Raw genomic sequence first — 26584 nt, forward strand, 5'->3', positions numbered from 1 at the left:
GTCCTGGTCCGGGTTCACTGAATGGGGACTTACCGGGTCATTCCAACCTTGGAGGACCCAGTAAGTCCTCATTCAGAAAACCATTCCCCATTCCCATTCTAGCCCCCATAGGGCTCAATGGTAATGGGGAAGGAGATAATAACATGCACGCAAATTGCGGGCCCATTATTAGCTCCATGGTACCTTAATGGGTCCAGCTAATACCGGCTGGTAAGTCCCCCGCTAAGGGACCTCGTAATAGGGCGGTAGGGAGTTATCGACACCGACATCCTTACCGGTGCTGGTAACCCCCTACCGCCAGGTTCGTAATGACCCCATTGTCTGTTGGCCTGTAGGATGCAAGGAATGTCAGCCTTGACTTTGGTTGCATCAACATTGACTATAAATAGTCCTTCAAGTGTATGTGGACATGAAAGTGCTACATAATTCATACCTTCTTCAAAGACTGTGCTTCCAATGTCAATCAATACCTGATCTACGGTTCAAGCTTGTGATTTGTGAATAGTGATTGCATATGCAAGAGACAGAGAGAATTGTTCTCTATGTACATACATGTCTTTGAAAAGAAGGAATCAAGCTGTTGAGCGTCCTATCCTTTTAACTTTGAAAAGTTTGTCAAAGTGGATGTTGACAAACTGAAAGTTATTTTCATGTGGATACGTCTGGAAACCAACAACTGTACCAATTGCTCCATTGAATAAACCTTGCTCCACGTCAAGGTTATACTTTAGAATTACTCTTTTAAACACAACATTAACATTTTCTTCAAACCAGCGGTTGCTTGTTGACACATAGGGAGTGTCATGCCATGCACTTCCAGTTTGTCTGTGGAGCTAATATGCACTATTAGTTGCATTCATTATTTTAACATTGGGCCTCATTACTTGTATGCCAGTCCTGAAACAACGGTGCAGGTAAGGCTGCCAGCACAGTTGTTTCCGAACCGGCACAATACGGGTTTGCCTACGGGAGCCGCTGTGCCTGACAGGGCAGACCCTGCTGGACACAGCGGCCATGGTAAGCAAGCCATAACAGAAGCACCGGCACTGTTATCAACGATGCCGGTGCTTCCGTGTTCCCCATTCCCATTGAGTCCTACAGATTTAAATTTCCTATGCTGCCAAGTGTGTTGCGGCACTGTTTGTGTCCTAATGTGTCCTAAGGTTTTAAAAATAGGTTCACCTTTCACTGGTGTTAATTGTAGGAGATCTCCAAAAACAATAATGTGCTTTCCTGCAGAGAGTTCTTCGCAACCCAAGATGAATTAAAGGTTTGGAAACCATGGTTACCTCATCTATTAGGAGCATTTTTATATATTTCAGAATTCTGCGTACTTCAGTAGGCGCTTCTGCTGATAGTTTGTAGTACTCTTATTTGTTTTAGTGTTCTACTGGAAGGAGCAGTAGTCCATGTAAAGTTACACTTCCTATGTTGTAGTCAGCTAAACCTGCTGGGGCTGTTAAAAAAGCTGAAATGTTGTTTGTTAAGTTTTAGAGGAATTTGCTTGTATTGCTTGAAATTGACATTTGTAATACTGCTTTCATTTGCATAGAATGTAGCTTCAAAGGAGTCATGGTTGCCTAATAAATCTTTTTCTTTCCTCCATCATTAAAACGTTGCAGTAGAACCATGTAGTAAAGTTGTCTATGTTGAGGGGTTTTAAATGATCATTTTATATGATTAATTAGGCTGGGTTTGGTATGTTTGATGAGTCTTCCTTCACAAGCTGAGACCATGGGCCTCATTACACGGATGGCGGTGAACCAGCGCCATGGTTCATGCCGGTAAAATACCGGCACCACCTTGGTGGAAAGGGGAATTACCGCCCTATTCCAAGGTTGGCGGGGCGTTAATTCCCCCTTCCACCATTGCCCTTCCCCATTCCCATTTTTGCCCCATAGGGCTCTATGGGAATGGGGAAGGCGCTAATTACGGTACCGCAAATTGCGGTACCGTAATTAGCTCCCTGGTCCCTTTGCGGGTTGGTTTTTAACGCCTGCAAAAAGCAGGCGTTAAATTCCCCAACCCGCAAAGGGACCTCGTAGTAAGGCGGTAAAGATTTACCGGTACCGGTAAAATAACGGTACCGGTAAACCCTTACCGCCATCCGTGTAATGAGGCCCCATGTATTTTCCACATTTTTCATCTGATTTCATTTTATTTTTGTAGGAGAAGTTTTGGGCTATGTGGTACAGGCACATTTTTTCCAAAGCAGTACTTCTGTTTTGGTAGTATGTGTCTAATACATTGTTTTTAAAAAAAATGTCCTTGCTGTTGGGATCATTTCTGGCTATTGTTTTTTTGTCTTGTAGGATTTCAGCACTCTTTTTCTGGATGCAGCTGGACCAAGACTTAGCCAGACTATGTGTTCAGATTTGTCATATAAGGGTGTGCCTGTTAAACGGTCTGCAGCTTCGTAGCATCCACATTGTCTATCAGACAGCATTTTTATGCCAAAGCTGTAAAATGTTTGTGACAGTGTTTTGTCAGATGATATGTCATCCAAGAGGTCTTTTAGTTCTGTTTTCGCAGCTTTGGTGAGATAGACTGTGGCATATCTTGCAACAGCAGTGGAACTGTCTGCAATATATTGTATGTCTCTGTTTGCATTCCACAAGAGGGCAATGATTGCATTGTAATCATTAATGCACTTTGAAGCTTTGTTTCTTTTAATGCTGTTTGCGTATTTAGACAATTTTCCTTTCACACTGTGTATAACAGAAGACATCAAGCTGTTTACTTGTCATTTTGCTGGAACTGGTCTAGGGAAACCAAAGTGGAATTTGGTGTCGTATTTACCTTTGTTTTTATATCTGTGTTGGCAGTATTTGCCACTCTTATGTGTTTGGAAGCGTAAAATGTGTGTATGTATCTCATCATGTGTGCTTTCTGAAGGGATGTCACTGTCATGACCAAATTTAGGAGCATCTTTTATCCACAAAAGCATGTGGATGTGTGGTGCTCCTCTGGATTTATATTCATTTCTCCAAAAGAAGTGTTCCACTTCTCCGAGGGGAGGAATACTTTTATTACAGATAAAGTTCAGCATGGCAATAAAGCACTGTTGAATATATCTTGATAGATTTACAGGGTCAAGACAACATACTTCTCCTGGTGTTTTTATGTCTATGCCTTCTTTATTTTGGTTGGCTATGCATAAGAAATCGTGCAAGTCATCTCATGCATATTCTGCACAACCTAAAGTAAATCATGTGGGTGAGCCGAGGTTCCTTAGAATACAACTTACATCACTGTGATGTCAGAACCATTATTCTTTTGTACCACACATGTCTGCCAAGAGATTTGTGATACTTGACTGCAAAACTTCATCTTTGTCTTTTATCTTTTGAAGCAGTTCGGTAGCAGACATGTTTAATTAGAGCCTGTTTTAATGTGTTTGCAGGTCCCTAACATAGAGTTGCTAGTTCATTTTCGAACAGGAGGTGGAATATGTAGTCTACATTTTGTCTGATTCTGGGGTCTTCAGAATTCATTCATAAAGAGCGATATTCTGATGCTGTTATTTGTGTGGATCTTTCATAATAGTAGAGGAAAGGCTTGTGCTTCTACACTTTTCTCCCATATGCTGATTGGAGATCCTTTGGCTTGACGCATTTGATATGTTTCTAATGTATAGTCTATGTTGTCTTTGGAGTATAGTGGGTGCATTGTATACTTGTCAAAAATATTGGCTGCAGTAATAGGATCTACATGTTCAAATTGGCCAGTTGGTCATGAATCCTGAATAATTTGTGTGGTTTCTCTTAAGTTCTCTTCAATGCCTATATCTTTGAAGCACTCATTGTTTTCTTTTAGACATTGTATTTGTTGCTAAATTGTAGTGTCTTTTGTTGGTACACCATTAACTAGGATTATCAATGATTGATCTATTGGCCGTTGCTCACCTAGAGTTTCTACATTTTCGTTAAGATCTAATGGCAAATATACTACTTTGCCACAAATGCCTTTTAATAATTCAGAAGGCAGCAATATGCTGTTTTTGGTTAAAGGCGTATTATAGCTTGAACTGGGTGTACTGTTTGGAGTATAATGCTCTCATACAAATTAAGCTGTTGGAAAGGTTTTGGTAGTGGGAATATTTCCAAGTTATTAGTGACAGCACGTGGTGGCATTTGGTTATTATGAAGCTTTGTATTGCAGTATGTGCAAAGTATTGAGGGGAACTTATTTTGCATTTATTTTCTGTTATAAGATATAAAGCTAATTGGAACTATTTGGATTCCTCATTGTCCTCTATTTTGTAAGTGATAACTACAATACTTGGTTTGTTACTTCAGCAGATGTACTTTTAAACTTTACTATTTCTTTTTTGTATGTGCTTGTTAGAAGATTGGTGTTTGTAAGGTTTTTTGCTTATGTTCTCTAAAGTTAGGGAAAGTCATCTTCACTTCCAAAATATTTACTTTGGATGTGTTCTATTTGTTGAAGGAGTTAATTTGCTGTTCCATGTAAGAGACTGTTATTAAAATGTTGCAGTTGTAAAGCAGGTGTTTTTACATAGTCTCTGCAGAAGATTCTGTATAGTGGAATGGTCTGTCCCTAACATTTTGATGTGGTGGAAGGTGCTTTTGCAAGCAGTTCCCAAAATGCAGGCTAATGAATATCCTCGCAGTCCAGTGTATTTGTGCACTGGACAGGAGTCCATGGTTTGTCAAGTTTCCATTCTAACTTTGTCTTTCAGTTCCACATAGTGATTGAGGAATTATCATAAAGATTGGATGGATTTTTGGCATATGTTACACATTGAGTTGCATGACCATTTGTAGAATGGACGGATTGGTTGGATGAAAGGAACAATTGATTTAAAGTTTGTTTTGGATGTGTTTTCAATAAGGGTTTCTTGTGCAATAATGTTGTTTCCTACCATTGCATACCCTCTGCCATTACCACATATGGCAATTGGGTTCTACTGTTCTTGTTTAGAAGCCTCTTCATTGAAATATGGTTGTGTGCTGCTTGTGTGAATCCATTCACCTTCACAGAAGTTTGAAAAGGTATCTATGTTGACATTGCGCATGTTTATAAGTACTTTTTGTAATTTACTGGTTTATTTTGTTAGTGGTTTCATTCTGTGTAAAATTCCTATAAATAATTTTCTTTTCAGCAAAATTGCACTGTCAATTAGAGCTTCTAGCATTAGTCTTCTGCAGTAATTTTTATGGGTAGACCATGACTTCTCTGCTGTCTTCATAAGATCGTGAAGTACTCTGTGGTGGAAATTCTTTTGTAAATTTACTTTTTTGGAATCATTCACAATGGCTATGTTAACATTGTTAGATATAGAGGTAGGGTCATTAGCAGTTTTCTTCTTCTTTATACTTTTTTCTGTTTTTCTTTTTTTGAAGAGGGGCCCTAGTTTATTTTTTTAGTGATTGCTGTTTTAACTTTGTTGACTGATTGTATTAGCACTTTTGTTTCAATGTTTGCTATAAATTCTGATAGAGGTGGTTGAGTATTTGGCATGCTTTTATTTTCATCGGCTCTATTCTTTCTTTGTTTTTGAGAGCGGTGGTCTTTAGTAGGCATTTTGTTCTGTCTGTTGGAAAGAAAAGAAAAGAGTGGGTTTGAAAGTTGTGGAGTATATATGTGTGCATTGTGAATGACAGTGTGAATATGATGGCAGACAAAAATAGAGGGCTGTCTGTGTAACGGGTTGATAGTTGTGGTTGGGAAGGTTGTAGGAGTAGCTGTGTGTGTAGATGTGTGAAGGGCTTGGGTTATTGCGTAAGAGAGTGGTAGTGTGAATGAATAAGTGAGGACATTACAATGTTTTCATGATAATAGTGGGTGTTTTAATAATGGTGTTTAGGTGAGAATACAAAGATTGTACATTTTGAGGTGTAATGTGCAAGAGTGAAATAAATGTTGTTGATCTGAAAGGAATTTTGTAGGCTACTATGCGGCTAAACTATACTGTACAGGTTGTCGTATTCCTGGGGGTTGTTGTTCACTGCAATTAAAAAAGAAGAACATTAGTGGGCTTATTTGGTAATGGTGAAGTAATTTTAGTACAAGAAGACATTATTTAAAAATGTAGGAGAAATTGTTGGAAGGAAGAGTTAATTACATTGTGTCTCATTATGAATATGATGGTAACCCTGCCAGTGCTGCAGATGGGTTGCCACCAGATTCCTAAGAATTTTTTGGCACCTAGCTTCCTGGTGCCACCAGAACATTACAAATCCTATTGGCCTGGAAAGTCAGGTGCTGGCAAATGTTAGTCCCTATTCCCGTGGAATCCCATAGGACTCTACAGGAATGGGGAAATGGGAGCGTTGGCTCTGTTGCTAATGGGGCCGTTTGTCCTATGATAACTATGCCTAACGGGGCTGCAGCAAGAAAGTGTGACATTTTGATACAAAACAAAATGTAAAATGCTGAGCGTTTAAAAATCTGTCCTTTTTGGGAGGCTGTACATAAAAGTTGAAAAATGGTTTTGTGGATTTACAGCAGCACTGTGTGTAACCTTTCATAAAAAAGAAGTAGAGATGGAACATATTTGTAGATCACTTTTAAGTGGCACTTGTGTGAAAGTTTACTATGTTGGCAGTACATGCATACTTGCCAATGTGATGTATTCCATGTGTAGTTGCTTAAAAAGTGATGTTTTTTTTGTTTCTATTGTGGGAGTTGTGGTTGTACTTTTTGCACTACATGTCCCAGAATGCAGACAAAAATGTAGGAGCCAATAAGCATGTACAGAATAGAAAGGGAATGTTAGCAAGTATGGATGTGCATCAAAGTTAATAAAATTGCACACACTCGGTATTATTTCACAATGTTGCACCAATCATTTCTATTTGTTTTCATAATTTTTTTTGACACACAGTACTGTTGCAAATGTATGCATGCATTTATTAGTTGTACTTGGAATGGTGCTGAAATAAATAATTTGAAATGCATTGCAGTTTGCAATTTTTCATTCCATGGAGATGCCATGCTTTACTAACATAAATGCAGTTTTTCGTTTTTTTGACTTTGAATTGTGAACGTTTTAGTGTAACTTTTTTAGTGGGAGAAGTGGTATTAAAAGTGACAGAATGAAAGAAAAATATAACACTTGGTAGATTATAATGGGTCATATTGGCCAGTATGCATGTATTGTGAATATATTGAACTTTCACACAGGATCTGTCATTTCAACATGCTGTAGAAATATTTTCTTTCACAAAAAAGACAGAGACAGTGCTGCTGGAATTGCAATTAGGTATTTTTAAACTGTTATGAAAATGCTCATTAAAAGAAAAGTTTGTAACCAGACAGCATTGTAAGTAATTGCCATTTGATGTCAGGAGATGGGACAAAAGAGAGTATGATTATCGAGTAGGTTAATACAGGTTAAGTGGCAGGAACTCTGTTATATGCATTTGTAAAGGAGTTGGAAATATATTTTTTTAAATATAAGCATACCTGTACTTTGTCTTGATAGATGCAGACGTGGTTGAATCTGCAAATAGAAGTCTTGGAGATTTATATAGTAGTTTTGGATGCAGGTGCTTCTGAGTAACAGAAGACATGTACTCTGAGAGTTCAACAGTAAATCTGAAGTGTTGACCTAAGATGAAAAGTGTTTGGATGTGATTGGTGGATGGGTGTGTGACTGCTTGAAAGTAGCCAATGAGGGATTGCTACAAAGATTAAAGTGGAACGAGAAGAAGGGCTGCACTGTGTTACGGGGTCTGCAGACAGCGTGGTAGTCCGTGGTCAGTGCGTGCCACATCTGGGTCTTTTAAGGATGTCTGGCATGGAAAGGGGACTGTGGGGATTAGCCAATGAGGTTGTGGTATATAGGAAGAGAGGGTAGCAGTTCTTTTCATATCTGCGTATAGGGAAGATGGCTGTAGTTGTTGAGATGAGAAGGCTTACTGTGTGAATGGTGAGAGATTCTTGGATGGTGATTCAGAAAAGGCACACAGAAATGTGTGGCATTTCTGCTAATATTGGATTGGAGGGAGTGGAGGTTTCATGGTATGGTGTGCCTGGCCAAAACTGGGAGAGTTTATTTGCATATTGCATAAACATGTCTCATTTCGGTCCATTGCAGAGGACGGAAATGGAGAAGGCGGTAATTACTGTACTGCAAATTGTGGTACCGTAATTACCTCCAAGGCACCTTTGCGGGTCCCGTCATTAAAGGCTGGTAAAACCAGCCGTTGAGGGAGGACCCGCAAAGGGACTTCGGAATCGGGTGGTAAGGGATTACCGGCACCAGTGCCCTTACCGGTACCAGTAATCCCTTACTGCCCGGGTTGTAATGAGGCCCATTGTGTTTCATTTTTCTCCCTAACCCTTCCAATTGGACGATCTGTCTGTGGACACCACAGTACTCCTTGGATGGCACGTGCCACATCCGGGTCTTTAGAGGATGCCTGGCATGGGTTGGGACTGTGCAGCCCAGGGGATTAGCCAATCAGGTTTCCTCACAGTGGTATACAAGGAGAGAGTCTGGCAGAAGCTTTGTTTGCTGAGAGGACTGCAGATGGCTATGGCTATGTGTTTCAGGAGACATAGGGCCTCATTATGACATCGGCGGCAGCCATGCCTTTAATACAACCACGGCTACCGCCAGTGTCATTTTTATTCTGGCACCCACGATTGGCCAATTACCAGGTCATTAGGGCCCTGCCGAACCCGGTAATTGCCCATTTGCGGGCGCTGGAAAAAAAGATGCTCCCCATTCCCATTCGGCCCCATAGGGCTGAATGGGAATGGGTAGGTCGGATGCATCAGTGCATCCGACATGCTGTGCTTGCGGGTGCCGCTCTGCCCACCAGGTCCGACCTGGCGGGCAGAAAGGCATCTGCAAGCACAACTGGTAGATTTCCAGTCCGGAAACTACGGTACCAGTAAGCTTACCGGTACCGTAGTTCCCAGACCGTCAAACCTATAAAGAGGCCCATAGTATATGGTTTTTGAAGGACTCATGGATCCATTGGCTGAAAGTGTATGCAGAGCACTGTGTAGTGGCTGAAAATCTAGGAATTGATGATGTTCATGTACAATGGTATGGAGCGCATGGCATTAAGTGGGTGGATTTGCTCCCATTTTGTGTAAATATGGTCACACTGCAACATCCGGACATTATCATTGTTCATTGTAGAAGGAACAGTTTAGGGTATGTCACTGGAATTTCACTGCAGTTTGCAATAAAGGAGAAATTTGGCAAAGTGAAGGAAATGTTCCTGAATTCTAGACTGATTGTTTCTTGCATTACCCAGAGACAGATGTGGATGCCCTTGAGTTCATCTGATTCACAAATGAGAAAGCGAGGTGCAATGTCAACAATGCTGTGTGTGAATTTTTGGGAGATGTTGGCATGATGTCTTTCCATATGAAAATATAAATTTTGACATTGCCAATATTTTCCGCAGATATGGAGTACATCTTACTGATGCAGGTAATCAGATTTTTCAGCAAAACATTGAAAATGCTTTAAAGCAGTTTTTGTAAATATACAAAGCATTTTTCAGAAGGTGTAAAAAAAATACATGGAAACAAGGGGAAACCAAAATGACAACTTTTTTGCAAGTTTAAAGAAAAAGTTCAGTTTAGTAGAATGTTCTTTAGTTTACTTAAAAAATGTAAAACAATTTAAAAACAAAAAATACACGTTTTTTTCCAGAGCCACCACTTTCCCATGCAAAAGAGTTAAATGTTTTTGATGCCATCAGAACACACATTATTTTGGTGTCTGTGGATTACCAGACTGTCCACGGACACCACAGGCAGTGCAGGGCATATAACGTTTTTGGGTACTTCTATTTTTCAACTATGAAAGGTGGCTCTTAATGGAACTGGATTTTGTTGTGTTTTTTGTGTTTTATATTTTGTTTGTAGGAGAGACAAGGGAGCAGAGGGAAGGGAGGGAAGGGGCATCAACCACAGGGATGAAGGGGCAGGTGGAGAGAGGAAGATGTTGGATGGGCCTTAATCAGGTAGGGGACAGTGTTTCTCGTGCTCCTTGACTGCAGCCCCGAAAGCACTCTGAAACTGCTCCCCCTGTGCCACAGTACATGCACAGCACTCTCACCCTCAAAAGGTAACAGTCGACTGTGTTGAGTATGACCCGTGAGGATTCCGATGGGATCCTCTGCCCCACTAGAGTGTCCTTTGTGTTCACAGAAGTGGATGATGAGGATGAGGTAGTCAGCATCAGCCTACCCGTCCCTTTGAAAGGTCCAAACTTTTGCACTGATCCCTTGTGAATGGACCTAAGGTGGTGCCGTATGGAGGTGGTCAAATAGGAGTACAGACCTAGTTTTCAACGAATGAGTAAAACCTTGCACTCAGTGCATTGAACTTTGTCTGCCTGAGCCTTTGGACAGTGGCAGAGTCCCTGAACTAATTAAAAGTGCGACACATCTGAGCAGACATGTCTGGACAGGTGCAATGTCCAGGGGCATATTGTGATCAGGTGCACATGCGTGGCAATGTCCGCAGGACAGGGGTGTGGTCCCCGAATTTATTAAAAGTGCAACACGTGCGAGCAGACAAGTCTGGACAGGCATGGTGTCTGGGGCATAGTGAGATCAGGTGTGCATGGGTGCTAGTGTCCGCAGGACAGGGGCGGAGTCCCCGAACTAATGAAAAGTGTGACACGTGTGAGCAGTCATGTCTGGACAAGCGCGGTGTCCGGAGGCATAGTGAGATCAGGTGCGTATGCATGCCAGTGTCCACAGGACAGGGCCGGAGTCCCCGCACTAATAAAAAATGCACCTCAACAGAGCGGACATGCCCGGGCAGGCGCTGTTTAAAGGGGCACCACCATTTTGGATATAGACAGCCCGGACAGTTGTGCAGTCCAAGGACTCAAAACGGGGCTTTTTTTAAAAAAAAGAAGCAACCGTACGCACACATATTTATTGAAAACAAAAAAATGCAGCCAATTAGGAAAGAGATGGGGAATTTGAATGGGAAACATACATGAGAGAATTGGGATTTTCTACACAATGTACATGAGGGGAGGAAGGGATTGACGTTTCCTCATAGTGTCTTTCATTTAGGGAATTTGATGGGGATGATTGGTTGTGACAAGGTGAATGGGCACAGGTACAAGTCGGGCAGTGATATCGAACATTTTCCTTCACATGATATTTCACAAACGTCATCAACTGCATACAATTATTATTAAGTTCATCCATTTTTGCTGATAAGTTAATCAGTTCATTATGTGCATTTGGAGTTAGGGGCTGTCTGTGCCCATCTTCAGGTTCACTCAAATGTAATTTGGGCTTTGTGGCCTCATTCCCACTATGTACTGTTAAATAGAAAACCATGATGTAGTGATATTTGAACGAATTACATTGCTTTTTCTGCTTTATAAAATGCATTATGTACCATTTCAGCTGTTTTCTTCCCTCATTGTCATTAGGGAAATGTTCCTCCAACCATTCCAGTGTGCCTGTCATTTCTGTTCAAAGAAAACAAGAATGCAATTTCTTACAAGTTATGTATACATAATAAATGGTAATTTTACAGAAAGAAATACAGTGTACTTACTATATTCTAGGGGTTTCTTCTGGAATAACTGGCAGGTGCTTGTCAATGTGTAAGCAAGGTTCCATTGAGGTGATACTGTTAGGTGTACAGTTAAGCTTTGTTCTTGGTCGATTCCATTATGTTGTGCCCCCTATGAAAACATACTTGTGGTTTTTCAAGAACAGAATTCCCATAACTATTTATTTTTGGATGCAGTACATCTATCTCTTATTGTTTCATGTATATGTCTTTCCCCGTTGAAGGATACAATAATGTAAGGTAACCCCTGTGCTTTTGGGCAGTGTGAATGCTGTCCGAAGTCTGCGGATACTCACGAGGTCCACAGACTACGCATCTATCCCAATGGGGAAGAGGGCGGGCAGTATGATGTAAGGAACATGTAGAAACAATAAGGGTATCCTGGTAAAAACCCATGAAATTCAGTGAATAATTTTTGTTAAAGGGACATTATTGTTAAGTTGCACTAATAAAAAACTAACAAATTTAGTGGAAAAACTTTGTTAAAGGGATGTTATGGTTACAAGTAAAATCGAAAAACGCCAGAAATTCACCAGGTATGGTAAGGTAAGCAACCATAACTCTCGCCACCACCGTGCACTGCTAAGCCCAATACCCAGGACATCAAAGATGACATCACAATTTTCATTGATGACATCGCTGATGACATCCAAAATCTGGGCCATTTGGTTTTGTTCACTTACATATGAAAGCCGACCAGTTTTCTTCACTGACAATAAGAATTTAAACTTGTCAAACTAATGAAACAATCTCTGGGGAGGTGAGGGGTGATGGGGACGGGATATGGCCATAAAAGCCAGAAATAGTGTGTTATTTCATCTCTGATGTCCACAAAACATCTCAGATGGTCGGGGACATCCATGCATATTTCTCCATTACAAGGTCAGTGAAAAGCAGTATTTGGATGGCTTATCATTTTTGGCGCTACCCAAAAAAACTGCATGAATTTTTGAAATATCCCTTCAGACCCAACCCTGAATAGTTTGGTGCCCATTTAACCAAGAAGGGGCAAAGTTAGAGGAGGGTTCCCAAACAATTAAGGCTTATAGATTTGGTGCTGTTTGACGAATCGGCACAAAAGTCTGGTGGGATATTGTTAAGTGGGGGCTAAATTAGGGGGTGGCGTTTCAACATTTGTAGATGGCTTATAACTTTTTTACCGTTAGACAAATCTGCACAAACTTTTGCAGAAAGTTTATAGATCCAACATTGAATGTTTGTGCAAAGTTTGAATGGATTTTGTTAAGTAAGAGGGGGCTAGGTTACATGACTATTTTTGCAAATATATATTTTTACACTTTTGAAGAAATACAACATGGACGCATTTGCAGTAAACTCGTACAAGGAGCATTGACATGCACCAGAAAGCATGGCTTCAAAAATGTGTCAGTATTTTATTTTTTGAAAGGTTTCATAATGTACATAATGTACACAAGGGCCCAGCAAGGGGGTTAAAGGGGGCAGGGCCAACAAGGACTGGCTATGCAGTATTGTTTTTTTCGAAATCAGGATAGGTTTGAATGGGAAAAAACATTCTGTTCGTAGCTCCAGTCCGAAGTGCTGGATGTTATTGCAGCAAACATGTGCAAGGAGCATCAGCAAGGACCTCAAAGCATGGTTTTGCAAATCTGTTCTGTTTTTTTATTTTTCCAAAGTGTGAACATGTAAGTATAAAAAATAGTGATATAACTTTGGTGCCTGGACAGTGGGCCTCCCAACTCCGATTTACTTATTGGGGCATGTGGCAAGGCCAAAGGCCTAGGTTTAAATGAAAAACAAAAATATTCTGTGTGCGGCTGCAGCCCAAAATGCTGGACGGGAATTGAAGCAAACTTCAGCGAGGAGCATCTGCAAAGACTTGAAAGCATGCTTTTGCAAATCTGTTTTTGTAACACAAAAAATAGTGATATAACTTTACTACCTGGGCAGTGGACCTGGCAATCGGCAAGGGAAAATGTCTACTCTGATTTGCTTATTGGGTAATGCGGCATGGCCGAAGCAAATGCCCCATGGATATTGGAGACTGGCCATGGCTGCAAGCCATGAGCACTGGCCATTCTTCACATTATGAGGGTATAGCAGACACTAAACTAGGATGCAGGGTAGGTAAAGTGGATAACAGGGGTGGTTTGGTGGGGCTGGGGTCATGGTAGAGCCTCATGCCTTAGGCAATTCAATCATGACTTGCATCCCCAGCATGCACTGCTGATAATGACACACCTCAGTATGAGTTGCAAAAAATCTGTTGGTTAAAAGAGGTTTGTAGTTCTTTCATATATGTTGAAAGAGGAATTATTATTAACTTATATACAGTGATGTAACATCATGAAACATTTTCACTAATAGAAACCTATGAAATTCAGGGAAAAACTTTGTTAAAGGGACATGATGGTTACAGGTAGAACCGAAAAACCCAAGAACTTCGCCAGTTATGGTGAGCTATTCAACCATAACTCGGGCCGCCGCCATGCACTGCTAGCAAAACACCCAGGACATCAAATATGACGTCACACGTGACATAATTGATGACATCACTGATGACATCACATATGATATTACTACTGCGTAACAATGCAAACAGAATCTCAGTATAAGGGGTTCCACTTTCAGTCTCATTTAAAACATATCAAAGGTGATCAGTAGCATTGTAAAAAACTAGTCCATGTCACATAAATGGTGCTTATTGAAAAATAAACTTTGTAGTGATGATTTTATGTGAATACAGCAATCAAATATTAAATAAAGAGAAACAATGAATGAAGTATGGATCCTAGAACTAAAGTTCTCTTCAGATGGTATGTTTCGGTTGTACAATGGTAAGTCAAAGCATATCACATTCTTGATAAATGTATTATCTGCATGGGACCTGCTATGTATGTGCATTATGACCTCAGAGTAAACCCTAGAGAAAAGAACTTCAGAATATAGTACAAGGTCAAGCTCTACATGCAGAGTATCTTTGTAGTATGTGTATTATGGTGTACATGTAGTATACCCACATGAAGTCCTCAGCTTAACATGAATACTGTCATTGAACAAAAAGAACCACCCCAGTTCTGTGATGTCATCAGTGATGTCATTGATTATGTAATTTGTGACGTCATCTTAGATGTCTCTGAGTGCACAACTTTCAAGGTATGACAGTCGCACAGTTTAAAAAAAAATAATGCAGATGATGTGTGTTATGAGATATATGAAACTAAGAAAACACACAGCATTTGTGACTGCTAGAGGGTTATTAGGTGTTTAGGAACACGAAAATCATTGATGAAGTTGAGTTTAGGGCCCTTGTTAGGTAGGGTGTCATGCAGGTGGATGGGAAACAGAATAACTCTGTAAACCAATTATCAAACAAACTCCGGAAGATGGCAAAGTTTGTTTTCTGTTTCATTATCAATTGTCAAAAACAGGGAGTTACAACGGAGATCAACGGACGTCGCACAGTGTTCTCTTAAAGCATTTCATAAAAAACAACACTTTTATAACAACTCATCATACGTGATGTCATACTACGTGGCAAATAAAAACCTGCGGGGATTGTGTTTGGCTCAAGGGGAACATCTAAGTATACTTTCTATGAGGGGTCGGGTTGTGATTGGGTCTCTGTAGTCAGGTGGGCAACTCATTCCCACCCCTAGTGCAAGTCATCAGTTCTTAGAAACACTGTACTCCATTGGCTCTCAAACTATAAGGCCCTTCATTAAATGGCCCTCTACAATTGGTTGGCAAGCTCGTGCCTTTCTGGAACATTCAGTTCACTTAACAGCATGTGAGCTCAGACCCAGGTTCCATGAGGTGGACTTTACATCCCCACCTAATTAGCCTAACATCTCTCATTACCCCTGCCTTCTGCTATGAAGATTGTCTAGGAACTTGGCTTTGCAGTGTATTTTCATCTCTGAAAATATATGGGAGTGTGAACACACGCTTATCATAGTTCTAGAACTGCGTGCCCAACTTTATTTCCATCATGGGCTCATATGATAGGAGACCGCAATTCGGCCCATTTTATAGCATTTAATTGTCTTGAATAATAAACTTGGCACTCATGGTATTTATTCTTTGCACCTTAACAAGCGATGAATCAGATTCTCACATTCTCTGCCTTCAAGAGTAGATAATCGGTCTTGGCTGCCTTTAGTCTTGACACCAGGCCAGACAGCCCTTCTTGTGACTTCCATGCTCCCAACTAACTCTGCGACACAGCTTCCAGCCCTTCTCTTCATGGTTTGACCTCACCAAAATTGTGACACTGATGTCTAGCTTCTATATAATGGCGGCTTCACCTGCATTCTATTCACTACGTATAGCCAGCTTCTAAGATTACTTGATCTAATTGTGTTGCTGCATTTGTACATTTATTGAATGATTTGTATTTTCTACAGTGCTCTTCACATGTGCAATCTTCGTTTTGCACAAGAAAGTTTTCTTGATTCTTTACTTCGTCATCAGTTTCTATAAGGTCCGTACATTCTCTTCTTCAGCCAGTCTTCTCTGTGCATCACGTTTGTTTCTTATGACGTCATCAACTTCTCTTTCTCTCTTTTTCATATTGTCATCTCTTCTGGAATACATCTGATAGGGATTTCTTAGTGGATACCTTTTTTCGAAGACTCGTCTCGGAATAGTCACAACTGCTCGTGTCAAGCATGGCACTATTTCAGGCTTCCAGCATTCAGGTTATAGGCGGAGGGACCTCCTTCAGAGGCAGTTGGCTGATCCTTTACATTGTTCTTGGGAGAATCCCCTTTTATTGGATGATTGGATATTCTGTATCCAGTGCAGCCGCCAGGAGCCACCGCCAGGAGCCGTTGACTGGAGCCCTTCAGGCCTCCTTTACCGGAAGAGTGGAATACCCACTCATCTAATATATGGGGCTCCTCCCAAGAACTCCACCAAGGATTTTCCTGTTCCTAATAACCTGACTCGCCTTCAAAATTACCCCTGAGGATCGAAACACATATCGGGTAGACAAATGAAATACATTTGTTACACTCAACTTCAAACTTTGTGGCCAACTCCTTCAAAGATACAACATACCAGTATCTAGGTACACATCTAGGTACAACAAGGTTAACATCTAGATATATAGCACCTTTTGAATTTTTGATATTCTGACTGGTAGTGAACAAAAGCACCTGGCCTAGATATGTCAGTGAACAAATACAACTGGCCTAGATTTGTGATGTCATCTTTGATGTCCAGGGTGTTAGCTTTAGCAGTGCAAGTTGGTGGCACGAGTTATGGTTGCTTAGCTTACCATAATTGGCGAATTATTGGGGGGTTTCGATTATACTTGTAACCATAATATCCCTTTAACAATGTTTTTCCACTGAATTTAGTAGGTTTTTATTAGGGCAACTTAACTATAAAGTACCTTTAACAATGTTTTTTCACTGAATTTGATAGGTTTTTATTAGTGCAACTGAACCATAACATCCCTTTAACAAAGTTTTGTCCCTTACCTCATAATGAACCCCTGACCCCCAACATGATAGCCACAGAGTCCGCGGACTGAGCGAATGTCCGCAAACCTCATGCAGCATTCACACTGCCGAAAAGCACAAGGGTTACCTTACATTATTATATCCTGCAGCAAACAAACACATGGGGCCTCATTATAAGTCTGGCGCTCCCATAATGAAGGGGGCCGGTACGGGACCGTCCCCCTTCATTCCGGGTGCACCGATTATGAGCTTCCTATCGCGGGACCCGGATCGCACGCCTGGTAATACCAGGCATGCTTTCCGGGTCCCGTGAGGGGAAGAGGGAGGCAATAACGGGCCAGATGTAATCTGCCCGTTATTACCTCCCTCCCCATTCCCACTGAGCCCTATGGGGGCTCAAATGGGAATGGGGATGGGTTCCTGCAAGGAGGAATTACCGGGTCCCCCTATGTCAGAGTAACCCGGTAAGTCCCCATTGCAGGAACCCGGTAATGGAGCCCAGAACGGAAGCAGCCATGGAGTTAATAGCTCCATGGCTACCTCCATTCTCGTAATGAGGCCCATATACTTTAAAGTATATCAGATATAAGTTGCACATGCAAAAATTCAATGTATATACAAATTCTGTACTTATGAAAGCAGAAGTACAATTTTATAGATTGTGCAACATAATGGAATGCACCAAGCACAAAAGTGAACTGTGCATCTAACACTATTACCTTAGTGCAACCTTCAGTGCAACCGTGTACACACTCAGAAGTAACTCTCAGAAGCATCTCCAAGCTACACAGAAAAACCCTTACAAAATGTAGTAAGTACACTATATTTCTCCCTGTAACAGTTCAGTTTGTTGTATCTTTATAGAGCAATGGCAAGAACCCTGGAGTGGTTAGAAGAAAATGTCCCCCATGATGAAATGAGTGATGTAAATAACTCTAATGGTACAGAATACCATTTTGAAAGTGGAAAAAATAATGTAAATTGTTTCACATGTCACTAAATTATTTTCTGCTTAACAGTGCATAGTGCAAATGAAGAAAGTGGCCCGAATGACCACCAGATGAACAGAAAGATGGCCACAGATGGCCCCAAAGTCCAAATGCTGTAAATGAACTGTTAAGTCTGTCTGCTAAAATGTATGAACTAAACGCTAATTTTGCACAATTAATGACATTTGTGAAAAGTCATATTACAGACAATATTCGCTACCACTGCTACACTTGTACTTGTCCCCCTTTCTTGTCCCAGCCAATAACCCACCAAATTCCTTCAATCAACAACGCTAATATGAAACCTCAATCCCTTCCTCCCCTCATGAACAATCTGTAGAAAACCCCAACTACCCCATATATGTTTCCCATTCTGCTACCCCTTTCCTTTCCTAATTGACTGTATTTATGTGTGTTAATAAATATCTATGTGTTTACTGTTGGTTTGTGTGTGTTTATTTTTTTGTAAAGCCCGTTTGCGCATCCGGTCCCCTGTGCCCTCCTAACACTGCTTCTGTCTGCAGATGTCCGTAAGGGTGTGACACACTTTTAATGAGTTTGGGGGTCCCACTCCTGTCCTACGGACACCTGGGCGCATGCGCATCCAATCTCCTGTGCCCTCGGAACACTGCTTCTGTCCGCAGATGTCCGTAAAGGTGTGATGCACTTTTAATTAGTTTGGGGGTCCCACCCCTGTCCTTCGGACAATTGTGCGCATGGGCATCAGATCCCCAGTGCCCTCTGAACAGCGCTTCTGTCCACAGACGTCTGTAAAGCTGTGACACACTTTTAATTAATTTGGGAGTCCAACCTCTATCCTACGGACACCTGGGTCCATGCGCTTCTGATCTCCTGTGCCCCCGAACACCGCACCTGTCCAGAGCTGTCTGCCTGCACGTTTCGCACTTTTAAATAGTATGGGGGCCCCACCCCGGTCCTACGGACACATAGGTGCATGCACACACCACTTCCCCCGCAATAGGTCTCCTACAGACAGTCGTACTTTCCAGGGACGTCCAGGGATGTCACCATGTGAACGCACCCGCGCTGAGCATCAGAAGTATCCTTAACCCCGGACAGTTTAAGAGTGCATTTTTGCACAATCCACAGTGTTTTAAGGTGAAACGTCACACTTGCAGAGGTCCCAGGCCATGTCCTGGTCGAGCCAGCGGCTTTGTATAACATTTTGAGCCAAACCTGAGGTTTGAATTGTCTGCAGACATTTGCACTGTCTGCGGAGCACACCCCTATAAAAGGCTACACCCCACTGCTGCTCCTCACAGTGTTTCTAGCTGACCAGTACTGACACTAGCTGGAGATTGCTCTGTTTGGTTTTCTGCTTTTGCTGTAAAATGGCATCCATGACTGCTGTAGCTGCCTCATCATCACCACCACCATTCACCATCACCATCTGGAGGGCCTGCAGAGAGGAACGGGCGTGGTGATGCAGAGGGGAATCAAGATGACGAAGGTGACAAGGTAGTGGAAATCCCTGTTACCAGCTGCCAGCGTGAGCCTTGGGTGTGGTGGCTGTTTACCACCATAGGGCACGCGCGGCCAAGGTTCGATGCACTGAGTGCGATGCTGTACTCAGTCGTGGAAAGCCTGGGCTGTATAGCAACGGGACCCGTCCATGCGGCAACACCTACATTCTAACCACAAGGCAGCAGTTCGAAGGGTCGTCCCTTTCGAAGTTGGTAGCAGGTTGACATCCACTGTTGTATCCTCAACAGCTGCGACTGCCAACACAAGAGACACTCCTGTGGGGCAAAGGATCTCTGAGGATGCCACGCAGGCCATACATGATGCAGTTGACCCTTACCTTTCGAGGGTCACTGTACTCTGTATGTACTGTGATGCAGCACTCTGCAGGGGGGAACCGTTTCGAAGTGCTTTCGAGGCTGCAGTCCAGGAGCACGAAAAACACTGCCCCCTACCTAAGTAAGGCCCACCCAACATCTTCCTCTCTCCACCTGCCCCTTTCTCCCTGTGGTTTGTGCCGCTTCCCTACCCTCCCTTCCCTTCCCTACCTTGTGTGTCCTGTTAAAAAAAGCCAAATAATCATACAACACAAAAAATCAACAACAAAAAGACAGTTCTTTTCAGAGCCACCTTTCAAAGTTTAATAATAGAAGTACCAAAAAAAAGGTGGAAGCCCCTATGCAGCCTGCGAAGTCCGCGGACAGCGTGGTAGCCCGCAGACATCTAAGAAAATGCAGGTGGTGGCAGCATCTAAACCATTGCACTCTTTTGCGGGAGAAAGTGGTGGTCTGAAAAGAGCCTTTTTTGTATTTTTTGCTTTTAAAAGTGTTTTTCAAGTTTTAAAGTAATGTAGGCTGCACTTACTGCAAAAGCTTGCTATATTTGCAAAAAGGGCTGCAAAGCATTTAGGATGTTTTGCCAAAAAAGCTGATTACCAGCATCGGTAAGATATACTCCATCTCTTTGAAAAATATTGGTGCTGTGAAATGTAATGTTTTCATTATCGAAAGACGTCATGCCAACATCTCCTAAAAATGCAAAAAAAGCCTTGTTGACATTGCACCTCGCTTTCTCAATTTGCAGACCAAATGAAATGGAGCGAAGCCACATCTGTCTCTGGGCAATGCGAGAAATAATTTCTCAGGAGTTTGGGAACATGTCCATTAGTTTCCCAAATGTCTCCTTCTTTGCAAAATGCAGTGAAATTCCAACTTTTCCCTCCAAAATTAACAATAATGGCTGGATTTGGCGCGTGACCAAAGAGGCACAAAGTGGGAGCAAGTGCACCCAACATGATCAAATCCAAGATGTGCAGCCACTACAGACTGCTCTACATACACCTGCAACCAATGGATCCACGAGCCCCCCAAAATACAATCACTCAACCACCTGAAAGACACAGCCATAGCCATAGCCATCTGCACTCCTCTCAGCAAACAGACCTTCTGCCACACTCTTTCCTTGCATACCACACACGGGAAACCTTATTGGCCAATCCCCTGGGCTCCACAGTCCCATTTCCATAACTGCCATCCTGAGAAGCCCCGGTTGGGGCATGTGCCATCCGCAGGCAACTGCAGACCAGTCAAATCAAGGGGGTGGAGCGAGAAATGTAACCCAGGGTAGGAGTTTTTTTATGTTGGCTTTTCTCTTGTTTTTGTTTCCTTACGAAGTCCGTAGGCCATGCACCCAAGACTCTAGGCCCTGGCCACAACCACCGCAGCATAACACACCCATAGAAACACTTTGATTGTGGTATGTGGGCTGCTATGGGGATATGTTTTAAAAAATGTGATTACTGATTTCTGTGGTGCTTGGAGAAGGGAGAGTATGAAATAAAGTAAGGGATGCAAGGAAGGACCTGGTGCTTGTTTTGCAGACTGAAGGGAAGGGGGGAGATGCTTTATGTCTTGCTTTACAACACTGTACATAGTTGTAGATGATGTTATAGATATGACAGTGCATAGTTGAATGCTGTAGTGAAATCTAGAACGGAATGGGAAACCAGCTGGAATGAGAGAGCTGTCTAGATTGGAAGAACAGTTGTAGAGGCAGTGTGTTGTTTCAGATGGGACCTTTGAAATGATATTGGCTATATGTCTGCATAAATAAAGATGCATGTACTCATCCTGGCTGTGTGTAATTTTATAACACACTAGAAAGCCTTTTTGCATAATTATACTGTTATTTCTCCCATCTTTTAACATGAAATGATACTTTTTTAGATAGCTGTGTGTGTTGTGTCTGATTACTAATATAGTCATTTGTAAAGGAAGTCAAAATGAAAGAATGCATGTGAAATATTCAGAATGTATAGAAAGGGAATTTTATGTACATCTTATGCATTATAATGCATTAAATGCTATCATGGTTGTAATGTGGTTAAATACGTGGCAGTGGTTACAGAAATGATAGAATGAATGAAGAAATAACAGTTTGCACATTGCAGTTAATAATATGGGTTAATAAAAATTTGGAGAGCCGACAACTTTGGAAGTGACACTTGTTCATAGCAGATGGGAGAAATGACAGTAAGCTCGTTTTACAGGTTACACAGGGGGGCAGTTACTCTGTTTATATGCATTTATAGAAAAGATGTACATGTACCATACATGCCAATCCTCCCGATTTCAGCAGGAGACTCCCGATTTTTCTGTGAAAAATATTGTTATTTTTTTCATGTTCCCCTGCCGAAAATACATCTTTGTACAATGCGTTCTTATGACACAAGTGTTGTCTCCCGATTTTTTGGAGTAAATGTCCCTTCCAGGTGGGTTGGAATGTTGGCATGTATGATGTACTGTGCAAAAAATATGCATGTGGATGTGCATGAATCTGCAAGTAGAATTTTTGGAGTGTTTACTAGTAGTTGCTGTAGGTGCTTTGCAGTGACAGCGCAATTGTACTCAGAGTGATGGTAGTACATCTAAAGTGCTGAATTGTGATGATGGAGTTAGATGTAGAGGTCTTGCATGCGATTGGTGGTTGGATGTATGACTGCTTAACAGGAGCCAATGAGGGAATGGTTCAGGGAGTGAAGGGTAGAAGGGCTGCCCCAGTGTTACTTATGCGCTCCGCGTACAGCACGGCTGTTTGCAGACAGGACATGCACATCCAGGGCTTTCGAGCATGAAATGGGAGTGTATTTTGAGGATTAGCCAACCAGGTGTTGAGGTTCTGCTTCGTATTGAGAGAAGATGTGTGTAGTGAAGATGGCAAGGTGGAGAAAGTCAGGGTGGTGGTGCTTGGAGATATGTTTGTGAATGGTTTGGAGCAGTATGCTAAATCTAGGAATGTGGCTAACCATTTTGACACAAAAGGAGTGGAAGTGGTGTGGTGCACTGTGCCTAGTTTTAATTTGCAGGCAATGCTAGAAGTTTTTCAGGATATGGCTAGGTATTATAGTCCACATGTGGTTGTTCTGCACTGTGGTGCTTGCATTTGGGCTATGTCAGTGCCCCTACTTTGTTGCAAGATATGCAAAACTTGGTTCAGGCAGTCATGAAAGTGCTTCCAAATGTGAAGGTTATTTTTTCTGCTTTGGTGCCTAGGGCAGTATGGGACAATAGTTCTGTTTTTTGTCCTCAGCAAAATGTTGGTAGGTGCTTAATCAACCGAGGCATGTTTGCTTTTATGACTAGAGTTGGTTTGTTCTTTTGTAACAATGAGAACATTGACTCTGGTAATGTTGATTCCTTTAAAGAAGATGGCATGTCTTTATCTTTTATGGGAAATGCCATGCTGTTTTGGAACATAAGGGTTGCTTTGGAGAAGCTAATGTGAAGATTTTTGGAGGAAAATAAGGAAAAAAAACAAAACAAAATACAAAATCAAAGGTGTTTCTCAAGCATCTGCAAAAAAGAAAAACAAAGGCTCTTTTCAGTGCCATCCTCAAAGGGGAAATGGGGCACACTATTTACATTTTAATTCCCCATGCTCAGATTTACGATATGTCCACGGACACCGCAGTTGTCCGTGGGTGGCGTTAATTACATGCAGAATTTTTGAGGAGAGGAGAGGAGAGGAGAGGGGAGGAGATAGCTATGGCTGTGTGTTTCAGAAAGCAGATTGTCTGGATTTTGGGAGATTTGTGGATACATTGGTTGGAGGTACATGTAGATCTCTGCGGAGTGGCTGTACATCTTGGATTCCCTCATGTGTAAGTGCACTGGCGTGGAATGAAGTGGCTGGATTTCGTACCTCTTTGTGCTACTTTGGTGACACAGTGTCATCCAGACATTATTATTATTATTAATTGTGGAGGGAACAGTTTAGGACATGTATCTTGAATCTCTTTGCAATTTGCAAAGAAAGAAGGACTTGTGGAAAGTCATCCACATGTATCCAAACTCCAGAGTAATTTTTTCCCATATTGCGCAGAGACAAATATGGCTGCGTTCTTCTTCATTTGGTCCACAAATGGAGAAAGCAAGGCGCAATGTTAACAAGGTTGTCTGTGCCTTTTTGAGAGATATTGGTATGTCCTCTTTTCACAATGAAAACATTATGGGCCTGATTCATGGATTATTTGCGCCTAAAAAAATGGGTTTTGCGCGCCATTCTGCCCGCAAATCCCCATTTCTTAAACAGGGATTTGCGGGCAGAATGGAGCACAAATCCCGTTTTTTTCAGCGCAAATAATCCATGAATCAGGCAGTTTGTTTCCTAGTAAACACATTTTTCGCAGAGATGGAGTACATCTTACTTATGCCGGCAATCAGATTTTTCTGCGAAATATACAAAATGCATTGTGAACTTTTTTGGAATTACAGCAATCCATTTTGCCGTAGGTGTTGACCATTTGAAGTTTTCGGAACACAAAATAACACCACAAAATGGCTGTTTTCAAAGCCAGCACTTCCTCCCAGCGAAAAGTGCAATGGTTGTGACAGGGCAGCACTGCAAAGACTTTTGAGGTCTGCGAACATCAGTGCTTCCCCTAACATTTGGAACACCAAGAAAGGGCTCTAAAAAATTCCAAAAAGTATGCAGATCGCCAGTGACATAGTGTGGGATGTGTGCAAGGGTGAAATTTACCAGGAAAATACCTTGGATTACTGAGAAAAACACTTTTTAGGTGTCCAGGGCCCAGAAGTGTTTGTTAAGTTTAGCGTGGGTGCTGTCAAATGATGACGTTGAGGACACATTGGAATGGGACGGCTGTCCATAGAACACCAAATGCGCTGGGTTGGATCTACACACGCATGCGGGTGTTCTACGGACAGTGTTCTAGTGCCCAAACTAATAAAAAGTGCAACACACATGTTGTGGACAGGCACGATGTTCGTAGGGGCAAGGGTGTGCTACTCATGCGTGTGGGTGTTCTACGGACAGTGTTCAGGTCCCCGAACAAAGCAAATGTGCGTCACAACATTTCAGACAGGTGAAATGTTCTTAGGACACTTTATTATGCAAAGCTACGAACATGCGGGCGTCTTTAGTGTTCTGCGGACACCCCCATTTAGACTATGGCCAATTCAAACAGGTATAGTGTCCTTAGGACACCCCCATTTTGGTTAATTACGGACAGGCGGACATTTTGTGTGTCCTAAGGACACCACCATTTTGATTGCCCACAATACGAACAGGTATAGTGTCCTTAGGACACCCCCATTTTGGTTAATTGAGGACATCCCAGACAGTCGTGCTGTGCGCAGACATCCTAACTGCCTTTTAAACAAAAATAAGACACAGAGGATATACTAACAACACACTTAATATTTTATTATTGTATAAACGTATAAAAATTACGAAAAACAGGGGGAAGCAGAAACTGAAACAAATAGAGGGGAATTAGGGGTTTGGACATGATGGATGGTTGGGGAGGAAGGGATGGAAGTCTCATCATAACCTTTTTCTTGCTGGGGAGGTTTTGGAGATAGTTGGGTGGGACATGGAGAGGGCGAACAGGTACATATGGGACAGTGATATTTAATGTTGTCTTTTATATAGTCCTCCACAAAGTTTTTTATAGGAATTACATATTTCATTAACAGTTTAATTTTTAGCTCCATTTGCTGCAGAGGATTGTCTAACGTCTCCCTTGGTATATTATTTTAAATGTCTGCATGGTCTGTTAAAAAAATGTGTTAAGTACACATAAAGTAATGGTTATTAATTGGCTTATATAGAGCAGTGTAGTGTCTACCATTAGTATCACTGTCTTCCCTCATTTCATCCTGAGTAACATTTTCTTCCAGCCATTCCAAAGTGCTGGACATTTCTGTGTACCTAATACAGAAAGTTTACAAATATATGTGATGTCATCAACAACATTTGTGATGTCATCTTTGATGTCCTGGGTGTTAGTCTTAGCAGTGCACGGTGGTGGCGCGAGTTATGGTTGCTCAGCAAAACATAACTGGTGAATTTCAACGGTTTGTCAGTTTTACTTGGAACCATAATGTCCCTTTAACAAAGTTTTTTTCACTGAATTTCATAGGTTTTTAGTGGCACTACTTAACCATAACTTCCTTTTAACAAAGTTTTTTTCACTGAATTTCTTAGGTTTTTAGTAGCGCAACTTAACCCTAACGTCCCTTTAACAAAGTTTTTTTACTGAATATAGATATAGACAATATCAATTGGATAAATGTTTCCTAGGTTTTCCTTAGTTTGTATACATACAACATAGAACATACTGAACCCCCTACCTGCGCATGTGGGTCTGATGTTTGCTGACCATGCATATGTTCGCAGGAAGACTCTGAAGTGGGAGAATGGAAAACCAGACTCCCGTCCTTCACCTCTCGCGCTTGGCCTAGAGGGTCGCGGCCCAGACACCCGCCACGAGAAGAGTTTGTCCATTTACCAGATGACCAAATACCCTGGTACAGAAACATACGGATGTGTCCATCTGCCTGCCCAACAGCCCGCACTGGCCATGCCGACACCTGCGGCACGGACCAACTAGACTGAAATCTACCTGTCGTTAGAGATGCCATGACGACCTAGACAACGGGAAGCACAGCTGAACAAATACACACACTTAACATTTCCACACCAATCTACACGAAGAACATACTCAGTGCTCTGACGTAGGCGACAGGCTTATTCACGGACGTGCATCTTTATTATTTTTACATAGGCTTTCAGAATGCAGAAACGCAAGACGCATCATGAGCTCAT

This window comes from Ambystoma mexicanum, chromosome 7q (assembly GCF_040938575.1).
Source record: "Ambystoma mexicanum isolate Mex_15411 chromosome 7q, UKY_AmexF1_1, whole genome shotgun sequence".
NCBI lineage: Eukaryota > Metazoa > Chordata > Amphibia > Caudata > Ambystomatidae > Ambystoma > Ambystoma mexicanum.